This window comes from Gambusia affinis, linkage group LG18 (assembly GCF_019740435.1).
Source record: "Gambusia affinis linkage group LG18, SWU_Gaff_1.0, whole genome shotgun sequence".
In the NCBI taxonomy this organism is placed as follows: domain Eukaryota; kingdom Metazoa; phylum Chordata; class Actinopteri; order Cyprinodontiformes; family Poeciliidae; genus Gambusia; species Gambusia affinis.
In genome coordinates this window covers 23,854,758-23,869,427 of record NC_057885.1, presented here as the reverse complement: position 1 = coordinate 23,869,427, position 14,670 = coordinate 23,854,758, and positions in this window count along the sequence as shown.

Here is a 14,670-nt window from a genome sequence, read left to right as displayed (position 1 = left end):
CTGCTAAGGTTATGTGAGCACCAAATGCATCAGCATATAGAGAAACAAATGCAAAGCAGAGCATCCAGACACAGCTGATGGTGATATTTCTTATCCTGAACCCGCGGGCGTTCCTGGACGTCCGGTAGATGACGGGGTGAACAACAGCCATGTATCGTTCCACACAAGATAGGACATGAAACAGAATTTCTCCGGTGAAAGTAAATGTAAAAGCGATCAATCCTAAAATCAACATTGTCAGATTATTCCTATGCATCCCACACAGGTAGAGCAGGCATCCAGGAGCCCAAAATAGTTCAATCAGAGACAGATTGTAGGTGAAGATGTCAGAGTGACTTGCTGTTTTAAAGGAGCGCTGCTGGCGCCATCGTTGAAAACCCAAGTAGAGGATGAACAGGCAGAGAGGGAGGATGAGGAAACATTTAGCTGCCATCATAGCAATAGATATGAAAATAGTACTTAATGTGGAGCAATAGTGTGTAAGATTAACATCGAAGCTGGAGGAGGAATTAACCAACATGCTGACTGATGAATGTGGAGCTGAAGAGACAGAAACACAAGGAAAGAGCAACAGTTACACATATTTACCTGAACCATAAAACTAACAGAGGTGACTTTTGTTATTCTCCGTTACATAAAAATGTGATTCTTCATTCTTAAATTCAACCTTTAGAAAACAAAATCATCAATAAATGAAACATGCAACATAAAAAAACAATGAAAATAAAAAATAAAAAATAAATAAAGCATTCAAAAAACTGAACATACCTTAGTGAAAATCTGTAAAGAATATTTAAATTATAAATATCTGGATCATCAAGATAAACTTAAGTTTTGTTAGGACTTTGTGAATCTATGGAGTTTAACCAAAACCAAGAAAGATGCTCATATAAAAATACAGATATATATTTTTAAATATCTTGTATTTTGCTTATAAATGCACAGTTATTCATTGTCCTCATGATTTAATAGCTTATAATCTACAAATCTGACAGACAGGATCATCCAGAATGAAGCAAACATTAAATCTGAACAACTGCAGCTCAACGATCACAAACCAATTTGCTCAACATAAATTTGATCAAGTTAAACAGGAAGCAACAACATCTAAATAAAGCAGGTAAAATCCTGTTTTCCTCTCTAAAAGTATTTTTGTTAAAACCTGCCTTGCTGCTGCTGATGTTCGTTTTTCCTGGTGGTCTTTCTGTCCAAACCCAGTGTGAGCTGCTGATCTCCAGAATGCTGTGATTCTGTGACGCTTTGACCTGAGAGCTGCTGAGGCTCCTTCCTTCATCATCCTCAGAACTGCCTACTAAATTCATCAGGATGTAAATCATAATAAAAAATGATGCATTTATTCAAAGTGAGCAGCTTTCCACCAACTTCATGTGTTTGTTAAATTCATAATCTATCAGTCTAGTTATCAATTTGCATAGCAAAACATTTATAATTAGACCAAACATGAAAGTTTATTTTAAAATGTCAACCAATGATGAACAACATGAATATGACAACTTTGATTTAGACGTTTTAAAAGTTGAATCAATGATTCAGTTCAGAGTTTAGATGAATTAGTTGGATTCAAACTAAAGAAGAGAATCAACATTTTACTCTGAACTGGTGCAGGTCGTGTTTGAACATTATTGACATGATCAGGAAGTCAGAACAATAAAAGACAAGTGTGTAAATATTTATTAGCTTACAGAAAATGTTACATAAAACAGAAGTGACATTTTATTACACAGCAATGTCACATTAACAATTTCTGAGATACAGAAATTTTAGTTTCTCAGTAGCAACAACTTCTTAATAAAAGGAAATTTGCTTTTATTCTGGTGCACTTAAAACATTCATACAGCAAATCTACTGTTTTGACATCAGAGTTATTGTTCATGTTCTGTATCTGCTTGTCTTTGCAGGATTTGAGGAGGAGTTTCTGTCTCCAGCAGCCATTAGGACAGAATCCCAGTCCATAACAACCAACACACACACAAAAACACACACCGACAAATCTATGCAAGACATGAGCTAAAAATGATTCAAAGGTGAAAAAGTCTTTTTGAATGACAAGTAAATTTAACAGGCAGTAAATCAAACTAAATGGTAAAATGTACCATTAGATTAGTATTAAAACAATAAAAACAATAAACCTCCCTGAGGTTCACATGCTAAAGATTAAACCAGAACAAAAAGATTGATCTCTTTAAAGGTTGTCTTGAATATTCAAAATGATTTTTGATTTCATATGAGGTCATTCATATCTTTCTTATTTCTGTGTTTTGGACGCTACATGTTCTACCAGCAACAGAACCGTTTTCGTGATTTGTTGAAGTAGAGCAGAGGAGCCATCAGACTGACGGGAAGATTAAACCAGTTTGCAATCGCCAGCATAACACAGGTTGCATCTCCGCTCAGCAGGGATGAATTTTTCAGCGCTTTTGAAACAATTACCCCAATAATCCACAACACCAGTACTCCCAGTATGGCTGTGATGGTGTTGAAAGCTCTCTGCTTTGACTGGGTGACCCTGAGTTTTTCTCCTCCTCCCTCTCCTGGTCCTGGATGCATCAGGAGGCAGAGAACAGAGATGCTGCAGAAACCTATGACTAAGATTGCAAAAACCATAACACATATTATTGCTAAGGTTATGTGAGCACCTGATGTGTCAACATACAGGAATAAAAATCCAAATGAGAGCATCCAGACACAGCTGATGGTGATATTTCTTATCCTGAACCCGCGGGCGTTCCTGGACGTCCGGTAGATGACGGGGTGAACAACAGCCATGTATCGTTCCACACAAGATAGGACATGAAACAGAATTTCTCCGGTGAAAGTAAATGTAAAACCACAAATTCCTAAAATCAACATTGTCAGATTATTCCTATGCATCCCACACAGGTAGAGCAGGCATCCAGGAGCCCAAAATAGTTCAATCAGAGACAGATTGTAGGTGAAGATGTCAGAGTGACTTGCTGTTTTAAAGGAGCGCTGCTGGCGCCATCGTTGAAAACCCAAGTAGAGGATGAACAGGCAGAGAGGGAGGATGAGGAAACATTTAGCTGCCATCAAAGCAATAGATATGAAAATAGTACTTAATGTGGAGCAATAGTGTGTAAGATTAACATCGAAGCTGGAGGAGGAATTAACCAACATGCTGACTGATGAATGTGGACTAGAGGAGACAGAAACACAAGGAAAGAGCAAAAGTTAGACACAAATAAATGGTTGTATTAATCGTTGCAGCCATGATGTTGTGATGACCTCTATGAGGAATGTTGGCCAACTGGCAGATCTTCTGTTTGAAACCAGAACAAATCTCTAAAGTCGTCACATTTCATAAACTGCTTAGGAAGTCGATTCTTTAATGTCTGACATTGATTTAACTTTCTAATCAGTTCTTGTCGGAACTGATTCCTTCAATATTTAGTGGATCTGGATCATCTCCACATTTACCTCACATCTTTCTATGTCCTTATTTGACCTTGAAAAATAAAACTGTTGTGTTACTCGAGGTGAAACTGAAGTTACCCAATGAAACACGGCCCTACATATCGAGTGATTAAATTGTTGTTGTTGATTTCTAAACATTTGTTTTCCACCAAGGACAAAATATCTGTTCTTCAGTAGATCAGAAATACATTGAAGCTTTCATCAATTTAAAAGATTATTATGCTTTTACCTGAACAGTGAAACTAAAAAGGATCAAATCTGTAATAATAATAATAATAATAATAATAATAATAATAATAATAATAATAATAATAATAATAATAATAATAATAATAATAATAATAAAATTCAACCTCATCTTAAGAATTCAACGCCACAGTTTTTGCCATCTATGTTTTCAGTATGAAAATCCTTCAGTGTCAAAATGCGGTTAATTAATTTTAATCAGGACTTTTTGAATCTGTGGAGTTTAAGTTTCTTTACATTATTTCATATACTTAAAGATTTTTTTAAAGTTTGCATATTTATTTTACTTATAAATTCACTGTAATTTTTTTTTACAACTTAAGCTCCATAACTTAAAACCCATTTGCTTAACATAAATATAATTTAATTAAAAATTAATCAATGGCAAAACAAAGAACGTCTAGCAAGAAAATGAAGCAAATTACAACTTAAATTTCAAAAATTACTGTTGTAAATCAAACTTACTTTGTTACTGATTAAATATTTTGTCCCATTTCCAAACTCAGTGCCTTTCCTTATATCCAATATGCTGCGATGATTTTGACGTCAGTGTTACTGCGATGATCATAAAAGTGATGCATTTATTCAAAGTAAGCAGCTTTACACAAACGTACATAATGGGTGGCTAACTAGAAAGATATTTTCATAATCTCTCTAGTTAGACATTTGCAAAGTTTAACGTTTAAGGAAATGAGCCAGAACCCAACATGCAGCCAAGACAAGGGAAGTGATTTCCAAAAGTTTCATAAGAAACCATGTGATTGTGTTGATTCACATGGTTCCTGCTAGCTGTGGTTGCACTGGCGGGTCTGGAACACAAAAACAGAGACGACTGGATGAAAAACCAGGGAAAAAGCCAAAAAAATAAAAAGGTTTTACCAGGGATGGATGGGGAAGGAGGTCTGCAGGGGGGAACAGTTGAGTGAGCAGAGAACCGAGGGATCGAGGGCCTCAGGTGTTACTGGAGACGAACACAGACATCCATCATCCAAGGTTTTGTAGTCGAGAACCGTCCAGAGTCAGGAAGATCTCAGGCAGGGAAAATCCAGAAGAGAGTAGATCAGAGACAGAGGCAGACATGGTGCAGTAACAAGAAGACTGACAGGAACAACAGATAATCTGACACTGAGCAGCTGCTTTAATGAACAGGCAGAGAGGGAGGATGAGGAAAAACTTAGTGTCAATCATAGCAAACGAGATGAAACCTGAATCAGAGCAGCAGTGTGTAAGATTATTATCAGAGCTGGAGGTGGAGTTAACCAACATGCTGAGTCATTAATGTGAACCTGAGGAGACAGAAACACAAGAGAAGAGCAAAGATTATACACACAGGAACATATTGACTAATGTGTGCATTATATTTACTTTTGTCAAGTTTGTACTTTGAGAATTAAGTGACATGATCTGGTTAATGTCTTAACTTTTATTACACCTTTTTTCTACATGTATCTGTCAAATTGTTCATTCTTTGTGATTCAACAGATTCTCAATATATTTTCCATTTTAATTTGGTTTTCTTTGACTCTGTACATTTGTCCTGTTAATACTGTATTGAGGATTGTTTCAGATCCAGAGCTGTGAAAAAATATTTGGCCTTTCTTTACTTTTTCAGTCTAAAGTTTTCTGTTGTTCTCTGTGGCTTTGTGTCAGGTTTCTGCACCCAGAACATTGAAATACACAGGAAAAGACAAGTTAGTTAGTTTTCTCTTTATTCATGAGGAGAACAGACAGAGATTGTTTCAGTTACAATCTCTGTCTGTTCTGAAAACACATCCTGCTGCATCCTCTCTTTATTTCATTCATCCCTCGTTACAATGAAAGTTTCAGCTCTTATCAAAACATGTGCAGCTGCAACCTGATTCACAGTTTCATAAGATAAACTAGAACATTTACTATGAACAGAACGACTGAATAAATCTAATCAGCACCATTATACTATAAACTATCTTATTATAAACATAAAGAACAGGATTTCCCTCTGCATCCTTCAACATACTGATTAGTATTTATAGAGGTTATTATTTTAATTCTATCACTTTGAAAAATAAAACTGTTGTGTTATTGGGGACGTTTGAGTCTTTGAGAACTGAAGTTACTCAGCCCAGGATGAAACACGATTAAATTGATGTCAGTTGATTAGAACAAAATATCTGTTATTTAATGTTTTCCAGTATATTAGAAATCCATCAGAGGATTCATTAATTAGAAAGACATTTATGATATAAATCTAACAGTAGAGAATGAGTGAACATTAGTTAAACTAAAACACAAAGAAAAGACAAGAAATAAACAAACTAGATTCACAAACTAAGGACTGAAATAAAGTTAATTAGAAACAAGGCTGATCAAATTTACATCTATTTGTCTGTCTGTCTGTCTGTCTATAGCTAGCTAGCTATTTGCTATTTGAAATTTGAAACATTTATAATTAGTCCACACATGGAAGCTGGTTTAGACATTTTAAGCAGCTGAATCAATAATTCAGTTCAGTTTGGATGAATTAGTTGGATCAGTTGTAGAGAATCTACATTGTCTTTGTTTCATGTGGCGTCAGGCTGAACAGGCGTTTGAACAGATGAGACGTCATTACTGCAGAAAAAACAATGTGGAATAAAACACAAGTTTTCCTCCATCTGTGATAGTTTACATTCATTTATTAGCTTACAGAGAATGTCACAAAATATAACAGCAGTTACACAGCAATGCCACACGAGGTCGATACATGAGCATAAGCAGTCAGAGTTACAGTCATTGTCAGTTATAGACTATAACTGACAAAAACTACAAAACAGAATTACAAAGATTACAAAACCATTGAGATTACAAAGCAGCATTTTTAACAGATGCAGAGTTTTGTAAAATAGCTAAGCTTTAGCTACAAGTTAATGTTTTTAAATTGAGAACCTCTCTACACTTTCACCTCATACACACCTGGTTATACAGCTACATATTTCAACAGGATATTTTGGAACATGTAGCTCTAATCTTTTTTCTGCATTAGTTGGGAGACAGTTTTCCTGCTTTGTGAAGATACAACAGAGGCAACACCAAACAGCTAGGAAGATTAAAAAAGCCTAAGCTCACTACCGCAATACAGGCTACAGGAGAAGCAAACAGAAGAGATTCTGAGAAAGCAGTTGTACCCAGTAAGCCTAAAAACCACAACCACTGCATGCCTGATATGACTGTGATGGTGTGGAAAGCTCTTTGCTTTGTTTGGTCAACTGGCCCTTTTTCTCCAGGCCCTGGATGAGTCAGAGCACAGAGAACTGACAAACTGCAGAAAGATGATAGTATTATGGGAAAACACAAAAGACATAACACTAAAGAGTTTTTAATTGTATACGATCTAATGAGAGTAAGGCTTGTGATTCCTAAGGACAGCAGCCAGACACACCCGATGCTGATGGTTCTGATCCTCGCCCCACTGGTGTTCCTCATCCTGAGGTAGAGGATGGGATGAACCACAGCGACGTACCGGTCTGCACAGGTCAGGGTGTGAAAAAAAACCTCTCCATAAAAAACAGTCATAGTTATAAATCTGGTTACATTTGTGAGGGCTGTGAGTTCATAGTAAGTAAAACATATTTGAAGGAAGTATCCAAGGACCCAAAAGAGCTCCATGGCAGCCAGGTGGTAGGTGATGAAGTCAAAATGGCTCGCTGTGTTAAAGGAGCGATGCTGACGCCACTTTTGGAGACCTAGAAAAAGAACGAAGGTGGAAAGAGGAAGGAGCAGGATGACTCTGATCCAGGAGATGGCAATGAAGATGTTGCTGCAGTGGTGGAATAGTAGAGAGATTTCTGACTTGTTCATCGTCTACGGTGCTGATCTGCAAACAAAAATGAGAAAACACAAGAATATTGCTTTTGAAATTCACTAGAGCAGCTGTCTGCACCTTCACAGTCCAAAGAGTCAATTATCAACCTTTGAATATCTACTGTAGAAAATTTATTTTTCTCAAGAGCTGACATTTGATTTCTATGTTTAGGTTTCAAAGAAACAACAAAACAAGCAGTTTGGACAAATATTATATTAATACATTTTCTTCTGCAGTATGTTAATATCGGTGGAAAATGTAAAAACAAAAGCACATAGTTTCTGATAAAAGGAGAGGGAAGTTTTCACATTTTAGTAAATACAAAACCTTGGTGGTGTTGATTTCAGATCTATATTTAAAGACATTGTTTGTATTTTAATCATGTTAGCCAAACTTATCAAGAGCCATTTGCAGAATCCGCAGTTGGAGTTTCAACATCATTTAGTCTAATCACTGCAGACTCTCTGAAATTATCAATATTTAAGTCCAAATGTACAGAAGTTCATTAATTATCCTCCCAACTATAAAAAACATCCTGTATGTTGAAAACACAAAGGTATGATTTTGGTCAGCAAACACTTTGACTCCAGTTACAGAGACTTGATTGGATTTTAATTCTATCATTAAATGTTTGCACATCCAGGCAGTCATGAATATTTAACCCTTTTTTAGAGGAGGTTGACATTTTGAAGAAGTTGTACAATAACATTTCTTTTGTACTTGCAAAGCAGCAAGAAAGTTCAATGTATGAAAATTATTCATAGTTTTAACTACGACTACAGACATTTAAAGAAAGAATTTAAAAACACAAACCTTGGTAGAATATTGGTGTTTGGCAGTCACTGACTCTCTGCTCACTCCAAATCCTGAATTTATGCTTCTTTATCAGAGCAACTGTGATGCTTATTGGTCAGTCACAACTGGTCTGATTACATAATGCAAATTACATAATCTGTCAAGATTAAAAATGGTCTTTATATTTGTTTATTTGGGTTGTTCCATCAAATATAATTCAAACATTCAAAGTGTCTCAATCATAAAAAATAAACAAACCAACAAACCAAAGTGACATGAATAATGAATTTAATTTCCATATCTCCAAAACAGCAACATTGATTCAATCTAAGTGTCCATTATATTAGTCATAATTAAAATAACCTCTAATTGTTTATTCAAATAAAATATGCAAAAAAATCATTTTATCATTTATATAGTCAGACATCTGTGACTTTACAACAACCATGTTTGTTTTTTGTCATATTACGTGGGAAATGTTGATATATTAATTAAAAGTGGTATAATAAAGGCCCACAGATCCTACACAAAACATTAGAATGATTAAACAAAAAACTTCTCCTTACAAGAGATCTTTAAACTAAAATTGATCTTTTTAACTAAAAATAAATACCCAAAATGCTTGATACTTCATCCTTACTTCAACAACAAATATATATAAACAAAATTAAGAAAAACAGTTTAAGATAAATTGGAAAATAACTAATGCCTGGTCCCTCTAACAGGAAATCTAAGTAGTATAACTATGTAACTGATACATCTCATATAAGTAAAATGTCTTAATCACTGCAAAAACACAAATTACCAAGTATTTTGTCTAGTTTCTAGAGCAAATACAATGTCTAAACCAAGTTAAAAAATATGTCTTGTTTCTATATTTGTTCAGCTAAATTTGCCAGAGAGTTTTCCCCCAATGTGAAGTCATCATTTCATCAGGATCACATGATTCATGGAACATGTCAGCCTTTCTGAGGACCGAATCAACTGAAAACCTCTGTTCATGCAAACTATTTATATACATGACCTATAAGGATGATTTATTAATAAAGAGACATGTTTTTGCATCTTAGCAGTGATGACACATCTATCTGTTGATGTGTCATATTTGAAACCACAATTACTAATATCGGCTGACCAGAGTTATACTAATAAAAAGATGCATCACACAGCAGCATTGACATGTTTACATAAACCAGGCTATGCTTTACTTTCAACGTCCATTTCATCTGACAGCATTTAAATAGTCTTTAGGAAAAGAATGATGTGTATTCAAATTCAACAATCAAGAACAGATTAAAATAATTGATTGTTTTAATCTTTGATTGTTGATTAAAATAATAATAGCAACAACTTTTAGCAAAGTCATATTAAAAAATAAAGTAGAAAACCATAAGAATAAAATCTGTACCATTTATATATCCTTTGAAGCTCTGTAGTTTACAGCATTTGTAAAGACAAGACTATGGTTCAATTTAAACTCTTCCACTTTAGATCTTACTTTGATATTTTCAAGGCGTCTTAACGTCAAAAAAGAGTAATGTATAATTAGAATTGCGCTCATCCACTGTTATGTTTTATTATATTTGTGAAATGAGCTTTTGAACCAGACGGACTTTTGTGCTTTGCTAGTTTAAACCAAACATCGTCTGCATCCTCAGTTGGGTTTGTAACAGTCACAGAAGGTTTTTTTTGTCCCTTGTAGATAGAGCAGAGGTGAGACTAAAAAGGTGGGCAGGTCCAACCAACCAATGCCTGCGATCAATATGCAGCCATAACTTTCCGTAAACAGAAAGGACACAAATAAAGAATAGGAAACACAAAGCCCCCCAAACCACAGCCACAGCACACACGATATGGCCGTGACGGTGTGGAAAGCTCTCAACTTTGATTGGCTGATTCCTCGTCTCTTACCATCATTTGTCCCAATTTGTGGACGAATGAGGACACAGAGAACAGAGATGCTGCAAAAGGTTATGAATCCAAGAGAGACAACAGAAACACAAAGAATTGCAAATAGGACATTTTGACCTTGATTGTTTACATGTAAGCTCATAAGCGCTAAACTGATCAACCAAACAGAACCGATGCTGATGTTCCTGATCCGAACTCCACGGGCGTTTCTTAAACTCAGATAGGTGATGGGATGAACAACAGCCAGATACCTTTCTGCACAGGTCAGGAAGTGGAACAGCACCTCACCAAAGAAGGTGGCAGTAAAACAACAATGTGCTCCAACTATTATTACTATGTTATCATTGTAATGTCCAAGAACATACAAGACAAAACCAGGGCACCAGATAAGCTCCAGAGCTGCCAGATGGTAAGCGAAGAGGTCAGCGTGTGTTGCTGCTTTGCTGGAGTGGCTCTGCTGCCGCTGCTGATAGCCCAGGTAAAGGACGAAGGTGGACAGGAGGAGGACGAGCATCGCTTTCACTGTGATCATGCCACCTGAGATGAACAAAGTTTCCAGTGACTTGTAGCAGAAATAGTAGACCCCCTGAGAGACAGATGAGGAGTTTACCAACATGTTGAACAAACTGCAGAGACGAGGAGAAGGAGGACAAAGAAAAGAACACAAAAATATAGGAGATTAAGAAACAAGTAACTTTATGGTTTGCAAGAACTTGGATTGTGATGATTCAGCGCTTTTAGAGCAACCTTATAAGATCTTAACAGATCATATAACAAACACTTTCCAGTCAGGTTTCAGGTACATTGAGTAGGTCTGCGGTAATCATTTGGGTTCTCTGATCCAAACCTCCCTGTATGTTCATTATCAGAATTTGACTGAAGATTTACATCAGTTTCTCATGATTCTAAGATTTTAATCTTCTTGTTGATAATAAGAATAATCATTAAAATGAAAACTTATATTTCAGACTCCACTGATCTTACTTAAAGTTATTATAAACCTATTATAGTCATGATCTTCCACATTTTAACTGAATCCAAATTGATTTCATGACCTTTTAAAAACGAACGTCTTTTGTTAACATCCCATTTAACAAGCAAAATATATTTTCATGTATATATTGTCCCTTTCCACAAAATTATTTCTGTTTCTAAAACCATCTGAGAAAATTTCAGTAATTGTTATCTGGCTACTTATTTAAAATAATACATTTCCATCTGTTGACCTCCACATTATTTGTACACAACCTTCTAACACTTATAGGTTTACATTGTCCTGAAGTGGAAAATTACAATCAGGTTACATCTGCTAGTAGTATTATGAGGCAAAAGTGATTTTAAAAAAATGATTTCTTAAAATTTTCTTATTGAATAAAAAAAATAACTGTAGTACTTTGATAAACGTAGCATGCAGGTTAAATATTACTGTTCAAAATCACTCACCTTTTCAGTGATCTTTTCTAATCTGTAATCTATAAACTGTCCAATCGCAGCTCACCGCTGAAGAGTGCTTTTGTTCTGCTCAGGTTCATGTCATCATGTTCATATTTATAACACCAGAGAGCTGGATGTGCTTTGATGAATGATGCTCACTTTAAATAATTTTTTTATGGAGGCTGAGCCTTCAAAACCCTGAGGAATAGCTTTCCTACTCAACACAATAAAACATTTAACACTGCTACGTCTAATGTTCTTTGCATTTTAAAGCTAATTAACAGTAGATTAATTTTATTGTGTTATTTTGCTGCATCAAAGATTCACTTTTCAGTTTTTTTTCATTTTTAGAGCCACAAACTGAGAATTATTTACCTATTTATATTTATTGATCTGATTCATATTAATCAGATCAGACCTAACCCGATCCAATCCAACTAACTTAACTCTGTTTAGAGCAACTTTTTACCATTTCTTCTCATTTTAGCAGTAATTATTATTGATTTATTGAAAATGTGCTGAAGGAGCCTGACCTGGACCCGTCCAGCAGGCAAATCATTCTGGTTTTACCTGGATCAGATTTCAGGCCAGGTTCAGTTCTAGATGTAGATCTAAACTCTGATTTATATTAAATAACTTATCCTTCAACTTAGCATTGACATTTGACATGAACTAATGACTAACAAGACTGACGGCTTTTGTTTCTTTCTCAATTTGTCTAAGATTCACCTAATAAAAAATATATTTATAATCTGAAATATCCCTTCAATTAGCAAAACTTTTTAGATGAAAAGTTGACACACATTTTTCTTTTTAAAGAAAGGATTTTATTCTCTTCCCAGTATATTACTTTTACAAAACAGAGGTAAGCAAAATTTCTATCACAACATTGCTTTTTTGAAGCAGAAAAAATGCATTTTTAATAATTCAGAGAATTATAAACATTAGTTTTGTCAGGAGTGAAGTTTTAAAAAGGTGCAGCCTCAAGATGCTACCAACAGAACCACTTTCAATACTTTTACTGCCAAGTACAACCAAACTAGTCATGAGATCTTAAGTAAATTAGTGCTATCTAAATACTTGTTACTCAAAATTACATTCAGTAAAAACAAAAACATGAGATAAAGAGAAAACATGCAAGAAAGACGTACAATAGTTGGCTTGTCAGAAAATTTCAGGGTTTTATAAAGTCTACCACTTTAGATCTTACCTTGATATTTTCAAGGTGTCTTAATGTCAAACACTTCAGTTTGTAAAAAAGAGTAATGTATAATTAGAATTGCACTCATCCACTGTTATGTTTTATTATATTTGTGAAATGAGCTTTTGAACCAGACGGACTTTTGTGCTTTGCTAGTTTAAACCAAACATCGTCTGCATCCTCAGTTGGGTTTGTAACAGTCACAGAAGGTTTTTTTTGTCCCTTGTAGATAGAGCAGAGGTGAGATTAAAAAGGTGGGCAGGTCCAACCAATCAATGCCTGCGAACAATATGCAGCCATCACTTTCCGTAAACATAGAGGACACAATTAAAGAATAGGAAACACAAAGCCCCCCAAACCACAGCCACAGCACACACGATATGGCCGTGACGGTGTGGAAAGCTCTCAACTTTGATTGGCTGATTCCTCGTCTCTTACCATCATTTGTCCCAATTTGTGGACGAATGAGGACACAGAGAACAGAGATGCTGCAAAAGGTTATGAATCCAAGAGAGACAACAGAAACACAAAGAATTGCAAATAGGACATTTTGACCTTGATTGTTTACATGTAAGCTCATAAGCGCTAAACTGATCAACCAAACAGAACCGATGCTGATGTTCCTGATCCGAACTCCACGGGCGTTTCTTAAACTCAGATAGGTGATGGGATGAACAACAGCCAGATACCATTCTGCACAGGTCAGGAAGTGGAACAGCACCTCACCAAAATAGGAGGTGGTAAAACAAATGTTTGCTCCAACTATTATCACTGTATTATTATTGTATTGTCCAAGAAAATACAAGATAAAACCAGGGCACCAGATAAGCTCCAGAGCTGCCAGATGGTAAGCGAAGAGGTCAGCGTGTGTTGCTGCTTTGCTGGAGTGGCTCTGCTGCCGCTGCTGATAGCCCAGGTAAAGGACGAAGGTGGACAGGAGGAGGACGAGCATCGCTTTCACTGTGATCATGCTACCTGAGATGAACAAAGCTTCCCGTGACTGGGAGCAGTAATAGTAGACCCCCTGAGAGACGGATGAGGAGTTTACCAACATGTTGAACAAACTGGAGACGAGGAGAAGGAGGGCAAAGAAAAGAACACAAAAATATAGGAGATTAAGAAACAAGTAACTTTATGGTTTGTAAGAACTTGGATTGAGATGATTCAGTGCTCTTAGAGCAACCTTATAAGATCTTAACAGATCATATTTTCCACAAACAAAGATAACAAACACTTTCCAGTCAGGCTTCAGGTACATTACGGTAATAATTTGGTTTCTCTGATCCAAACCTTCCTGTATGTTCATTATCAGAATTTGACTGAAGGTTTACATCAGTTTCTTATGATTCTCCTTATAATCCTTCTAGGTATACATTAATATTATGAGGCAAAAGTGATTTAAACAAAACTTTTCCTAAAAATTAAATATTACTGTTCAAAATCACTCACCTTTTCAGTGATCTTTTCTAATCTGTAATCTATAAACTGTCCAGTTGCAGCTCACTGCTGAAGAGTGCTTTTGTTCTGCTCAGGTTCATGTCATCATGTTCATATTTATAACACCAGAGAGCTGGATGTGCTTTGATGAATGATGCTCATTTAAATATTTTTTTTTATGGAGGCTGAGCCTTCAAAATCCTGAGGAATAGCTTTCCTACTCAACGCAACAAAACATTAAACACTTCAACGTCTAATGTTCTTTGCATTTTTAGGCTAATTAAGAGTAGATTAATTACATTGTGTTATTTTGGTCCAGGACTGTATCAAAGATACAAGTTTCATTTTTTTTTCATTTTTACAGCCGCAAACT